Source organism: Humulus lupulus, chromosome 4 (assembly GCF_963169125.1).
Source record: "Humulus lupulus chromosome 4, drHumLupu1.1, whole genome shotgun sequence".
In the NCBI taxonomy this organism is placed as follows: domain Eukaryota; kingdom Viridiplantae; phylum Streptophyta; class Magnoliopsida; order Rosales; family Cannabaceae; genus Humulus; species Humulus lupulus.
Window position 1 is genome coordinate 85,659,444 of NC_084796.1, and position 14,436 is coordinate 85,673,879.

A 14,436-nucleotide genomic window follows, 5' to 3' on the forward strand; every position below is an offset into this window, starting at 1 on the left:
ATAGAGGATTGATTGATAATTATGGTTGTAACAATGGATAATTAATAGCGTATCTATATTTGTTATAGAGCGTTCTATGAATTCAAGAGTGCAATTCCGAGTCTATAGTGGAGTCACGAGGAATTAATAAGTTAATAAATTTATTTGTTAGATTTATGATAACTTATTGGAGCTTGGTTTCATAGGCCCATGGTCCCCATTGTACCTTGGATAAAATCATCTAGATAGTCTCAATTAATTGATGTAATTATCAATTAGAATTATCAAAGTTGACCAGGTCAATTTTGGATAGTTTCACAGAGTTGTGTAATTTTTTAGAAGAAAAGAGAAATTATGACAGATTTATTAATTAAGATAAATTGGTATCTAAATTAATAAAGAAATTTAAATTAAAGGTTCAAATTATAAATAATTAATTTGATAAAGGATTTAATTAATTAAATCAATAGAAAATAATACAGGGCTTGATTTTAAGTTCAATGGGCTTATAATCAAATGGGAAATTTTACGGACCTAAAGCCCATGATAATTTTGACCTAGGGATTTAAAATGTCTATTATTTTATTGATTTTTTAATTAAATTAAATGGCTTAATTGAGTCTATAAAATGAGTGCTTAGAGAGAAGTCAAAACATAAATTTAATCACTGGTTTTCTGATAGTTTTAGATTCTCTCAAAACACAAGTCTGTTTCTAAGCCTCTTTGATTATTTTCTCTTCTTCTTCTCTGTATCTATCTCATGTGTTGAGAATTTCCCACACTAGTCTAGGTGATTCTAAGGATATATTGGAAGACTGTGAAGAAAATAGAAGATCGGTTCAGTTTCTTGATAATACTCTGTGACAGAGAGGATACAAGAGTTAGAGAAACTGAAGGAATGCCTCTTTAATTCCGCTGAGTATACTGTAAGTATTCTATTCATTGTTTCTCTTTGAATTCAATTTTAGAAACATGTTTTAGGCTATCTCGTATTAATTTGTTTAATATTATATATACATGAAAATAAATAAAGATCATGTATAAGTTTTCCTAACAAAGGCGTGATTCTGACATCTGTATCCGACAAGTAGTGGTGACCTTACAAACAATCGACACCATAACCCTCTGCTCCACCACGGCCTGTGTAATGACCCAAAATTGCTAATAAGGCTTAAGAGCCTTTATTAGCGTGTCGGGAGGGCATAATTGGTATATGTGTGATTAAATGGTTAAATGCATGATTTTATGGCATGCATGATTAATATGATTATATGAATATGTGATATGCATGTGGGCCATTTATAGCTTATAAGGGCATATTTGTAGTTTTGGTCGGTTAAGGGCATAAATGTGATTATATGTGATAAATTGTTGAGACCACATTATTATGTGGATATATTTGCAGCATATGGCTCGAGACGGTCCTAGCGAGTGGATTAGCGAAATAGTCACAGTGGGGTTGATACCCGGCTCTAGGGGAGCCTAGGGGTATTTTGGGAATTTAGAGAATATTTTGGAATTTGTTAGATATTGAACAAGTATTTGGTAATTAATTGGACACGATGGAGCTAATTATTTAATAGTATGAACACTTGAGGAATTAGCAGGAATCGGGAGCGAAATGACCATTTTACCCCTAGGAACGCTTTGAGGACTAATAAGTTATGAGGGGCGAAATAGTCTTTTTAGGGGTTAAATGATATATCTCCTTTAATTCTAGGAACACTTGAGGAATTAGCGGGAATCGAGAGCGAAATGACCATTTTACCCTTAGGAACACTTTGAGGACTAATAAGTTATGATGGGCGAAATAGTCTTTTTAGGGGTTAAATGATATATCTCCTTTGATTCCAGACTTAGCCAGAAATCACTTAGAACCTTCAGCTCACCCTCACCTCTCCCTCACTTTATATTTTGAAGCTAAGGGAAGAAAAAGGGCAGAAGAACCTGGGGCTTAAAGCTAGAATTTTGGGGAGGAATTTGGATGAATTGAAGCTTTGGAAACCAGGGGGTTTAGCTGGGACTTAAGCTCAAGGCTTGGAGGTTGTAGCTTATGAAGATTCAATCCTAATTGAGGTAAAATTCTAGTTCTTCACCTTTGAATTTCTGGTTGAGTTTAGATGGAATTATAAGTGCTGGGTTAGTTTCTGAACATGAGTGTCAGTGAGAGTATGAATTCTACTGATTTGGGGTTGTGGTTTTGTGTTTAAATTGGGTGATTAAAAGTCTTAGATTCATAGCTAAACTTGGTTTGGTTGGGAGATTCTTTTGAGTTTGAAATTTTGGGAAAATTGGCTGGGAGAAGTGTGAAGAAAACCCATAATTTCTAGGTTCGAAGGGGCACGCCGCGACTCAGCTCTGGGGCACCGCAGCCCATGTGCCCAGAAGGCCTTGGGTATGCTCTCTGACTTCGGGGCACGCCGTGACCTTAGGAGGCAAGTCGCGGCCCGCCTCCCATGTGGCTTAGGGTTTTTGGTCTCTGACTTGGGAGCAAGTCGCGACCCTTGGGGCCAGGTCGCAGCCTGCCTAGGGATTTTTGCCTTGGGATGGTTTCTAGAATTGGTAAGGCTCGAGGGTTCGAACCTAAGCACTTGGGACAATTTCTACTATCCGGTTTAGTAGAAATTGAGGTCCCGAAGGCTAGTTTTTATCTCCTAAGTATTTATTTGGATTGGAAGTTGATGATTACCCTTTGGCCACTGTGACTGGGTTTATCATCGAGGCTCAGGACTGAGGTTCGTGCTCAGGACCGTTCTATTATCTCCACTCAGAATTCAAGGTAAGAAAACTGCACCCGTGTGTGGTTGTGTTGGGACTAAGATTCCCTGTATCTGGATATGTATGTGTTGTATAACTATGATATCGTTATGCGAACATGAAATGAACGACCTAAGAGAGACGGGGCTGATGATTTGCGCATAGGACGTGACTTGGCCACTGTGAGCCGGGGTCAGCTAGATAAACACTGGACTCAACCTTAGCGAGTTGGAGTCAATAAAGTAAACAGAGGACACGACCTAAGGGCGCCGACCCTGAGTATTGCATATTGATTGAGATAAATTGCTGAACGTATATGTTTACTGTTATTGGTTTGATGCCTGTGACTTGTTGAATGTCTGGATGACTGTTTTATGATTGATTGAATATCATCCCTGATTATGTATTTTTGTTATGGTTTTCTTGCTTGGCCTTGGCTCACAGGTGCTACGTGGTGCAGGTAAAGGTAAGGGTAAGCTGGACCAACCATGAGTTGGAGAGGTCTGGAGGCGAGGTGTACATTGTCAGACGCTCGTCCACTACGGCTGAGGGAAAATACAGGGACAGAGCCTGAAATTTGTATTTTTCCATTATAATGGCCACTGGTTATATATATTTTTTAGAATTGTAAATTTGTCTCTTAAACCCTGTTTTTTGGATCCCATGTACCAAACGTTTATTTTAATGAAAAATTAACTATTTAAGATCAAAATCTTTTATCCCTAACCTGTTAGCTAGCGTAGGATCACACTATTGTTCAAACGACTTAATTAGCAAGTCTTGCACTATTTTAAAACACACAGTGTAACAGTCTTGGTTATCTACGGCGTTACAGCCTGTGCCACTACCCTACCAGTGTACTATTTTGTCCCTAGGGAATACCATTGTTGTGTAAATTGATTTGATTAAAATGTGCAAGTGTACACAGTCACAAAACAAGTAATAAAGTAGTAAGTATTCAAGATCGTCTCCACAGGGATTGCAAATTAAAACTAAATACAAAAATTAATTACTAAACAATTACACTAGTGAACAATTTGAATGTCTTTGATTTTCCAATTTAACCCAATAAAAAGAAAGTAAAATTACTCAAAGTAAACTGAATAAGAACCTTGAGAGAAATATATAAATTTTAAAATGGACTTGAATCATTGAATCCCCCTGTATTATTTTTCCTGAACACATTGCGAACGTATTGCTGCAGCAATTTTCTAGCAAAACTCCCAGGATAACAAAAAGTTCATTTAACATGCATAAAATATTCCCAAATCTTATGACCTTAATTCTTCTACCTAATTAAACATATTCCTATGCAAAATCAGATTTAAGAATGCAATCACAGTTCACTTCTCATATGTTACACAAGGTAATTAACATATCCCTATATTAATTACTAACATAACCTAACCTAGATTATGACTTGTGTCATCCAAGTTCTTCCTATTACATTCAACATTTCCAGCATTAAATATAATTAAAATAACTTGCCATTGCTGGCCAAACAACAACAAGCAATCAATTTAAGCACACTTGAATGATCAAGGGAGATTTTACTAAAATAAAGTGCAAGAAATGGATAGATTATAACATAGGGTTCATCAACAATTCAAGCCACCAAGAAATTAGTTCATGGCTGATTTCATATACATTAATTCATAATCAAAACAGCCCATAATATTCAGCTAGAATCCAACTCAGAAATTAATAGAATAGAGTTTAGAAAGAAGAGAAGAACAAATCCAAAATGATGCTTGAGCCTCTTTGGTTGGCCTCCTTCTTCCTTTGAATCTTCTTCTACTTCTTCCTGGCGTTTTTTATCTGATATTCTCTCTGGTTTTCTTTGCCAAAAATGGCTGCTAGTTGTCTGTTACGGCTGGAGCATTATTTTGGTATATTAGGTTTTCTTCTTCTCCTCCAAAAGTACCATAATGCCCTTCTTTTTCTCCCAAAACATCAAGTCTTCCTTCTCTTTTGTCCTTTTCTCCATTATGCTGATTATTTCCTTCTGCCACTGCCACATCAGCTGAAATGTAAGCTTGACTCTTGACTGCCACGTGTTCCATGCTCCAAAATATAGCTTGTTTACCGAGTTTTTCGGAAACGAACACGAACAGAATAATGAAAAGATAAGAACTGTAGAAGTGCAGGAATGTAAATAAACAAACAGTGTTTTTACGTGGTTCAGGCGTTAACGAGCCCTAGTCCACGAGTCGATGTTATTATACTTGTAGAGAATTACAGTTAAACAGCTGGTGTACAAGAAACTCACAAACTCACAGTGTTTCTCTCTGGTTCTCTTGAAGAAGATGAAGCTAGAGAGATTTTAGCAGAGTTCTTGCTATGTAATTTTTTGGCCGTCCCCTCTATCGTAAAATGAGGGGGTCTTTATAGCTAGGGTTTTTTTATTAGGGTTTTACTCTCTCCCATTAGTCTTAATTACACCAGCCATAAATAGGGGATACAATTACTATAGTAGCATGGCTACAAGACTCTACGCAGGTACACTTACATGAAAGTATGGGAAATAGAAAAAGGCAGCCGTCACTTCCAGGCAGTCAGCGGAACAGTAGGCGAAAAGGTACCCTTAGGCGTGCTGGGATGTGTGCGGCCTTGACCTGTCGGGCGTGTCAGGCGGGATCCTGTGTCAGGTGGATATCATTCCAAATATGCCTCCTCCATGACTCGACCGCTTAGTCTTGTTCTGTGCGTGGCACGGAACTGTTTCCGCGAAGGCAACCTGAAGAGCTTCTCCTGGAAGGAGCTTCCCTGAAGGATATCCCTTCGGGAGTCCGGGAGAGTTGACGAGCTTCCATGTCGCGTTTGCTTGAAAGAGTAAGCCGGACACTAAACGGGAGAGGCAAAGCCTTTCTGTCCATCCGCGAGCTCTGGTCACCTTCCATGAAAGACTTTGATAATTCTGCTTCCCCGAGGATATCCATCTAAACGCTATCCGGAAATCTGGATAACATTTACCCCCCAAGGTCACGGAGCTTTGAGAGATCCGGGAGCTTGTACAGTCCTCCGGGTATTCTGGTTTCTAGATTAGGCGAGGGGTCACCTCCTGTGTTCCTGGAAGGGTTCCTTCTTCCCGCCTGAGTGTTAGTATGAAAAAGAAAGGAAATTTCTTCTGTTTGAACTCAAGTACTCAAGTGTGGCAAGGGCCACGCGTCATGCCGGGAATGGCTCTGCGACCAAGACGTGTGCGTGAGGCGACTGGCTGAGTATGCGTGCGTCAGGCATCTGAGTAATGATTTGACGGTTTTTAATGGTACACCGGGCCCGAGATGGTATAATGATGGGAAATAAATACTTTATTCCCATCCGAGGAGTCATAAATAGGATCGGCGCTTCATCTCCAGCCGTCGGATCTGATGCATGCGGTATGGGAAGATCAGGACCGTCCATGTGCAGGATTCGAAAGGACTTCACTCCTGCTATAAAAACCAGGGAACGGGCCTTTCTTCCTCTTTACGCTCTCAAATTCTCTATCTTTCAGATTTTCAGATTCCCAAATCTTCGAACTCTCAGGTTTCCAAGCTTCCATTCCTTCGAACTTGCCACTTCTTTTGGTAAGGAATCTAGAAACTTTTCTTTTGATTTGGCAGTGGGTTTGTTCGCCGAAGTTCAAGGTTTGAATCGTCGTTTGTCTTTGCAGCTTTTACTTCTCGCGATTGTGCTGTGCAGTGATCCGGTTACTCCTTCAATCTTCAACTACCCGAATACCAGTAAGTATTTCTACTTTGCTCTTTCCTCCCAAACCTTAGGTTGTTGGTAGTTGTTAGAGTTGAGTTTTCTGCCAGTATCGTCTACGTGCATGCGTGAATAGGGCTTTGATAGGCATGTGACTGATGTGAGTCAATAAGTGATCTTTGTGCATGCTTTGATGATTTGCGTTTGGAAAGTTGTTCCTCGTCTTGCTTGTGCTGTTCTGGTTTGCTGTTTTAGGGCATAAGCGTGAACGCCTTTAGGGTGTCTTTCTCTGGAAAAACACTTCTCTCGGCGGGCTTAGGCTCGGAGTTTGATCTTGGTTCCTTGCTGTCCTTCGGGTGGCATGGTGCCAACCCCTCGGCAAGCTCGGTGGGAGCCTCTCCAAGCAGTTTTCGGGGAGGGTCTCCCCGACGCCTTTGATACCGCTAGGGTATGACAAGGGTGCTGACTACTTAGAGTGTTTTCTTCTTTGTTTCTTTTATTCAGTGACGAACATCTCAAAGGAACAACTCATCACTGCGGTAGAGGCTGAATCTACCCAGGAGAAAGGTTCCCCTGTCGCTGGCGCAAAGGGGAAAGGAAAAACTAAAGTGGTCGCGGCTAGCCCACCGACTATCAACAGTTCAATCTGGGAGATGGACCAGAAGCCGAACCTATTCAGGAACTACGGCATGCTGGAGCTGTATTCCTCAGAGGCAGGCCTGAAGAACATCCCCGGCCTGATGTGGCACCGTCTGTCGGTGCTGGGCGAGTCGGCTAGCCAGAGTCATGAGGGTTTTGGTGCCTGGAGCTGAGCACATATAGTGTGTGGGGCACATTTGCCCCTAAGGAGTTATTTTGCCCATTTCTGCGTGAAGGCGGGGATTGCCCCCTTCCAGTTGATTCCCCCCAGCTATAAGCTCCTAGCGGGGTGGTACATCTTTTGCAAGTCCCGGGGCCTGGAGGCTCCTACCCCGGAGGAGGTGCTGTACTTCTACGGGTTGAAGTCTCAGCCCATGAGAGGCCATTCAGACAAGGTGGGGTTTTACAGGCTGGAGAGGTATCCGGACGTGATGTGTCCCACCTGTCACACCGCGAGGATTCCAGATCTCCGAGAGTACTGGTTCCTGACGACTGGCTTCCCACTGAAGAGGGTGCCAGCCCTATCTTTGGACTTCAAAGTCCCTGGTAAGTGCTCCTTCCTCTCCTTTTTAACTTTGTTTCTTTACATTTGGTTTGCCTTTCGGGAGGATCTCTAATACTCATGCCTGAATTTTGCAGAAGCCATCCCGCGGACGCCTCGCTGTGCGGAGATGATAAGGAGGTCGCAATTCTACGAGGGGCTCTCGGAGGAAGAGCTGAAGGTGGAAGGACTTGTGACCACCGAATCTCTGAGAGAGTATGGGCTACTCGCCTCCTTCCAAAATATTGGGCCAGTGAGTGGCAGGGGGAAAAGTCAGGTGTCCGCTGACGTCCGGGAGCAGATTGCCCTGGAACTGTCCAAGGTGATCTGCCAGACAGTCCAGGACGAGAATAATTTGTCCCCCAGTTAGGCGGAGAGGTTCCCCGATCCCCAGTCGGAGGAAGAAGAAATTGAGGCTCGCTACGCCGCGGCTTACCCCAATGAAGGGACTCCGGGAGCTGGCACCTCTGGGATAGGTAAGGCTAGCTTTCGATTGATTCACACCCCCAGCCTATCTGAGGTCTCCCGAACCTCTCAGATGGGGTTCGATCCCCGCTTCCTTAGGCTAGATCCGCGTAGGGTACCCTTTGACAGATATTGCGATAGGGTAGATGAGCTCCTCGGGTGTTTGAGTGACGGTAGTCTGCCAGAAGGTGTCATCATGGTTGACCCTTCTTCCCTCAGCATGTCATTCCCGGACTTCAAGGAGTACGGGAGCTTCGTGGAGCAGGAAGCGGTGTCTTGTTTCGCTCGGGGAAGGCCATCCACGTTTCTCGTGCATGGTCGTCCCTCTCAAACGTCTCTCTTTTTTGTTCCTTGTTCCCTGCTGGCGGACTTGCTTGTGCTTTTATGTTGTTGATTGCCTTGTCTTCTGCTTATCTTCTTTCACATTGCTTGCTGGTTCGTTGACCTTGTTTCGTACGTTTCTTGCAGAACATCCCGAAGCAAAAATGTTGGGGAGAGCTACCTCGCTTATTAAGAAGGCTGCCACTAGCCAAGACCCGTCCAAGGGGAAAGGGCGAAAGGCCAAAACTGGTAGGGGAGGTAAAGCTGCCACTCCCAAGAAGACAAGTGGCGAAGCGCAAGTGTCTCCGGGGGTAGAGAAGTCTCCTGCCGATGGGCCTTCCGAGACCATGATGGTCTCGAGTAGCAGCAGCGATGGGGAAGGTCTTGTGTTCCCCGCGAAGAAGGCCGGGGTGAGCAAACGCCCCGGAGGGGAGGCTGAGGGCGACAAGAGAAAACGCCTTAGACATTCTCCACCTGGAGGTGATGAAGATCTCCGGACTGCGCGCAGTCACCACCAGACTACCCCCACTCAGCAGCAAAAACAACCCCAACAGCAACAACAACAACACAGGCAACTAACACCGCCACAACAGCAGCAAAATCAACAGCAACATCAACTGCAACAACAGACCGGGGCGGTAGTGTCTTCGCTACCGTCCCTAATACCCCGTCTTCCTCCTCCTCCAGCCCAAAGGGAGTCCACCCTTTCGGGGTCTCCTTCTTCTCAGCAAACAAACCTTCCTCTGCCTGGCCTGAAGTTCCACTTCCCTCAGAAACCAACCCGTTTTCCCGCTGCCCTCCTGGAGGGTGTAAGACGGGCCGATAATTTTTTGAAGAGGCGGTTGGAGGCCGAGAAGGCTGTTACTCAGGGAAGGGCAGACAACTTGTCTGCCGTGAAGAGAGCGGAGCTGGCCGAGGGGGTGAGATCCCTTCACCCGGCTGGAGCGGTTTTCGATGGCCTAGCCTTGGAGAAGAGGCTGGTGCCTAGGCTCGGACGTGCATTGGCGTCGTTCGGAGCGGAGATGATGGAGGACATGGCCCTGAGCTTGTGCGAGCTCAATTCTGAGAAATGGGCCATCAGTAGCAGTAAGGATCCGCTGTTGCTGACACATGCCGTGAAGCAGCAACTGTCCGGGGTAAGCCGTCAGTTGTTGTGTTTTGGGATCATCTGTCTTAGTGCATTTGGTTCTGCTTAACTTATTCTGTTGTCTTTCCTTGCAGGCCTCTCTCATCGCGGAACGCTCGTTCCGGGAGGTGGGTGCAGTTCTGGTTCAGCTGGAGGAGAGCCAGGTGGCTCGCCAGGCCTTGGAGGCGGAGAAGCAGAAACTGACCCAACAGGTCAAGAGCATAAGGGGGGAGGCTTCGAAGAAGACTGACCGGGCCCGGCGCACAGCTGAGGAAGAGGCGGACAAGAAATATCTTGCCAAATATCGAGAGTACCGGGCCAGCGCAGAGAATGAGTTCAAACAGCGGTCGGATGACTTGAAGGCCGAAAACTCCAAGCTCCGGGAAGAGCTATCCCAAGCCAGGGTGGAGAAGGATACCTTGGAAGCCCGCTTGCAATCGAAAAATGATCTCCTCCTTAAGCAGCAAGAGGAATATTCCACTCTTCAGAATAAGCTGCACGAGGAGGAGCAACTTCATAAGAGGAGCAGGGATCTCGTGTCTATGCTGGAGTTAGGGCTCGCCGAGAAGGATAAAGAGATCGGAGCCTTGCAATTCACTGCCAGGGGGCATGTGACCGAGAAGCAATCCGTGCTGAACCAAAATAAGGAGCAGCGCAAGGAGATTGATTCTCTTAAGGGAGAGCGGGATGCATCCAAGGCCGAGATGGAAAAACTGAGGGCTCAAAGCTGGCAACCTCCGAGGCGGAGCGCTTGAAGGAGAAGGAGGATGCCGAGGTGGTACTGAACAGGACGATTAATATATCGCATGTGGTCCTCATGCATCAACTCTGGAAAGTGAACCCGGAGGTACTAGGCTATCTGGGAGAGGATGCCGACGCCATGAGGGAGAAGCTACAGGTGTGGGATCAAGGCCCAGAGGTGTACGTCCAAACTTACAACATTGACGAGCCTGCTGGAGCCCCTGAGGCAGAAGTCCTTGAAGAGGCGGGGACCTCTGAACTTGCCACTAATGACGTTCCATCTTCCAATGAGCTGGCTCCGCTAGCCCCAGTTGAAACTGCTGTCTCCGAGACCCCGGTCGAGGATGCCACTGCCACCCCCAGTGCTTGAAGGGATCTTATTTTCCGTGAAAAATATTCTTTGCTGATTATTATTTTTCATTTGTGTTTTTCTTTGGGGCGAAGCTCCCTGTACTCTTTTCTCATTGCAGACATATTTTCCATAATTATAGCATTCTCCTTTCTTTTCTGCCGAGTTCTTTGTTTAACTTTGCGTTTAGGGTAGACTTTTATACAGTAGAAACTGCTGTAGGGGCGCATGAGGTTTTGGTTCCAACGGCCAGAACCTATGCACTTCCAACTTGAAGCTCTAACGGCTGATGTCTTTTCCCACGTAGTTTCTAGGTTACGAAGGTTTCCTAGTTCCAACGGCCAGACTCCTTTCACCGTATTTCAGCTTTCCTAAGGCAAATAGCCAATCCCGGGACTTGTAGTTATACTGTTTGTTGGGATTGCTAAGGTGCGCCGTTCCATGGTGCTGGAACGGGAGTTCTTTTGGTGAGTGTCGCTAGACTTAAGGTTAGATCTTTGCGAAGCAAAACTAACTGTCGTTGCGAACCTCATGGTGGCTGACTTCAGGGACCTGGCATGGAGCCCTGCTAGGCAAGGCTCATTGCGGTCGGGGAAATTGCCACGCCCACCATGTGCGATCCCGGAGCAGGGGCTTTGCGAAGCAAGGCCTACTGTGAGTGGGGGATCGACCATATCTGCTCCTGGAGCTGAAGCTTGCAGTGGTCGAGGAGCTCGCCATGCATTATTTTGTGAGATCCGGAGCTGAAGCCTGCGAAGCAAGGCTTACAACGGTCGCGGATCTTGCCATCTTTCGCCTTGCGAGACCCGGAGCTGGAGCTTGCGAAGCAAAGCTCTACAGCGGTCGCGGAGTATTTTTTGAAGGACTTGCCCGGAAGTTGGGGGTGTTTCGGCGTAGCTCTTTGAATGTGCCCCAACCCCCAGTCCTGTTCATCGCTGGGCTACACAGGAGATAATTTTCATGATGCATAATGGCAGACATTTCAATGGCAATTTTCACATAAACACATAATGCACACATGACACGTAATGCAAGCATGTTCATGGCAACAAATTATCCTAAGCTTAACAATTTAAAATTTTCAAACACAATGCTAGCACATAAGTGGTGTTCTGTGTATGTTTTGTTCAAGGGGCGTATGGCTATGCCTTAGCCATGTATACCCCCCCAAGTGAGCGTGGGGTCCGGACGTCTCCGGACCGCGTGGTCACTTGTTAAAACGCAGCTTTGAACACAGGGATAAAAAATGCAGTAAAAGCGGAGTGAATCTCTCCGTGTTTCATTAAATTAGCCTGTTAGGCACGTGTTTTACAGCAGGGAGGATTATCTCCGCATTTTACATTTTGCTACGTCCACCAAGGACTTTCGACTAGATAGTCCGGGGCCTACTGATAGTAACGGCGGAGGTGCTCCGCGTTCCAGGCGCGCGGGACTTTAGATCCGTCGAGTCTCTTTAAGTGATACGTCCCATTGCCCACTTTTTCTTGTACTTCATAGGGGCCTTCCCAGTTGGGTCCGAGGACTCCCACTCCCGGGTCCTGCGTAGCAGGAAATACTCTCCGTAGGACAAGGTCCCCAACTTCGAATGTACGGCTCTTGACTCTTGTGTTGAAGTGTCGGGCTATCTTGCCTTGGTACATTTTGAGTTGGACCTGTGACTGCTCCCGGAGCTCTTCGATCATGTCCAGGGACTCCTGGAGAAGGGCGTGGTTCCGGGTAGGGTCGTAGGTGTCCTGCCTGTGAGAGGGGATCATAGTTTGTACTGGGATGACGGCCTCGCAACCGAAGGTCATGGAATAAGGTGTGTGCCCCGTCGAAGTCCTCTCTATCGTGCGATAGGCCCAAAGTACTCGCGGAAGCTCTTCCGGGCAGTGAGCCTTGCATGCTTGGAGTTTTTTCTTCAACGTGGTCTTTAAGATTTTGTTTACTGCTTCCACTTGCCCATTAGCTTGAGGTCTGGCGACTGCGGAAAAGCTTTTGATGATTCCATGCGAAGCACAGAAGTCCGTGAAATGTTCACTATCAAATTGCTTCCCGTTGTCGGACACAATTTTTCGTGGAAGCCCAAATCGACACACTATATTCCTGATGACAAAGTCCAGTGCTTTCTTAGATGTGACCGTGTTCATAGGTTCAGCTTCAGCCCATTTGGTGAAGTAGTCTACCGCGACTATGGCATACTTCACTCCGCCCCTTCCAGTTGGAAGGGAACCTACTAGGTCAATGCCCCAAACGGCGAACGGCCAGGGGCTGGTCATTAAGGTAATTTCTGTAGGCGGCGCTCGCGGAACCTTGGCGTACTTCTGGCACTGCTCACATTTTCTGACATAATCCACACAATCCTTCTTCATGGTGGGCCAGAAGTACCCTTGACAAAGGATCTTTTTGGAGAGGCTCAGCCCGGAGGTATGGTCGCCACAGAAGCCTCCGTGAATCTCATGGATGATGGTGCTGATTTTGGTTCCGGCAACACACCTAAGGAAGGGTATGGACAACCCCCTGCGGTAAAGCTTTCCATCCATAACCACGTATCGGGGAGCTTGATATTGGAGCTTTCTTGCGTCAGCTTTATCAGTGGGGAGCTCTCCGGTGGTGAGAAATCTGAGGATGGGTCCTATCCAGGAATGGGAATGGTCGATGATGGCGTTTACCCTCCGTGTCTCAGTACTAGGGGCTTCTAAGTGCCCGATGGGCACTAGGCCATATTGTTCAATCTCCGGGTCTGTTGCAAGCTTGGCCAGCGTGTCCGCGAGTGAATTCTGGTCCCGGGGGACCTGGCGGATTTGGTAGCCTTTAAAATGCTGTAGGAGACCGCGGGAGAGAGACACGTAGGCAGCCATTTTTTCGCCTTTCGTTTGGTATTCTCCGGATATCTGGTTTACCACAAGTAGGGAGTCGCTGTATACTTCGATTTTTTGGGCTCCGACTTCTCTGGCCAGTCGTAATCCAGCTAGCATGGCTTCGTGTTCTGCCTCGTTGTTGGATGCTGGGAACGCGAAACGGATGGCACTCTGGAGCTAATGTCCTTGGGGAGATATTAGGATGACCCCTGCTCCAGCTCCTTTTTCATTCGAGGCTCCGTCTACATAGACCTTCCATGTGGGAAGTTCCGGGACAGGATCTTCCGCGAGGTCATTCATTCCTGAGCATTCCACAATAAAGTCCGCGAGAGCTTGTCCTTTTATGGAAACACGTGGCTGGTAGTGGATGTAAAACTGGCTCAGTTCCATGGCCCATTTAAGCAATCTGCCAGAAGACTCGGGCTTCTGCAAGACTTGTCGGAGAGGGTGGTTGGTGAGTACTCTGATGGTGTGCGCCTGGAAATAGGGCCTTAGCTTCCGCGAAGCGATTAGCAAGCAGAGGGAGAGTTTCTCGATCATTGAATATCTGGACTCGGCGTCCAGTAACCTCTTGCTTACGTAATACACAGGGAGCTGGATACGGCCGTCTTCCCGGACGAGTGCGACACTAACGGCGTGTTTTGTCACAGCTAAGTACAAGAACAACGCCTCCCCTTCGACAGGTTTGGACAGAATGGGAGCTCGGGTTAGATGTTCCTTGAGGTGTTGGAAGGCTGCTTCGCATTCGGGGGTCCACTCGAACTTCTTGTTTCCTCTCAACACATTGAAGAAGGGGACACATTTGTCAGTGGCCTTAGATACGAAGCGGCTGAGAGCAGCTATCCTTCCGGTAACGCTTTGGACATCCTTATGCTTCCGGGGAGAAGGCATATCTATGAACGCCTTAATTTTCTCAGGGTTGGCCTCCACTCCGCGGGAGCTGACAATGAAACCGAGGAACTTCCCCGACGAGACCCCGAAAGTACAT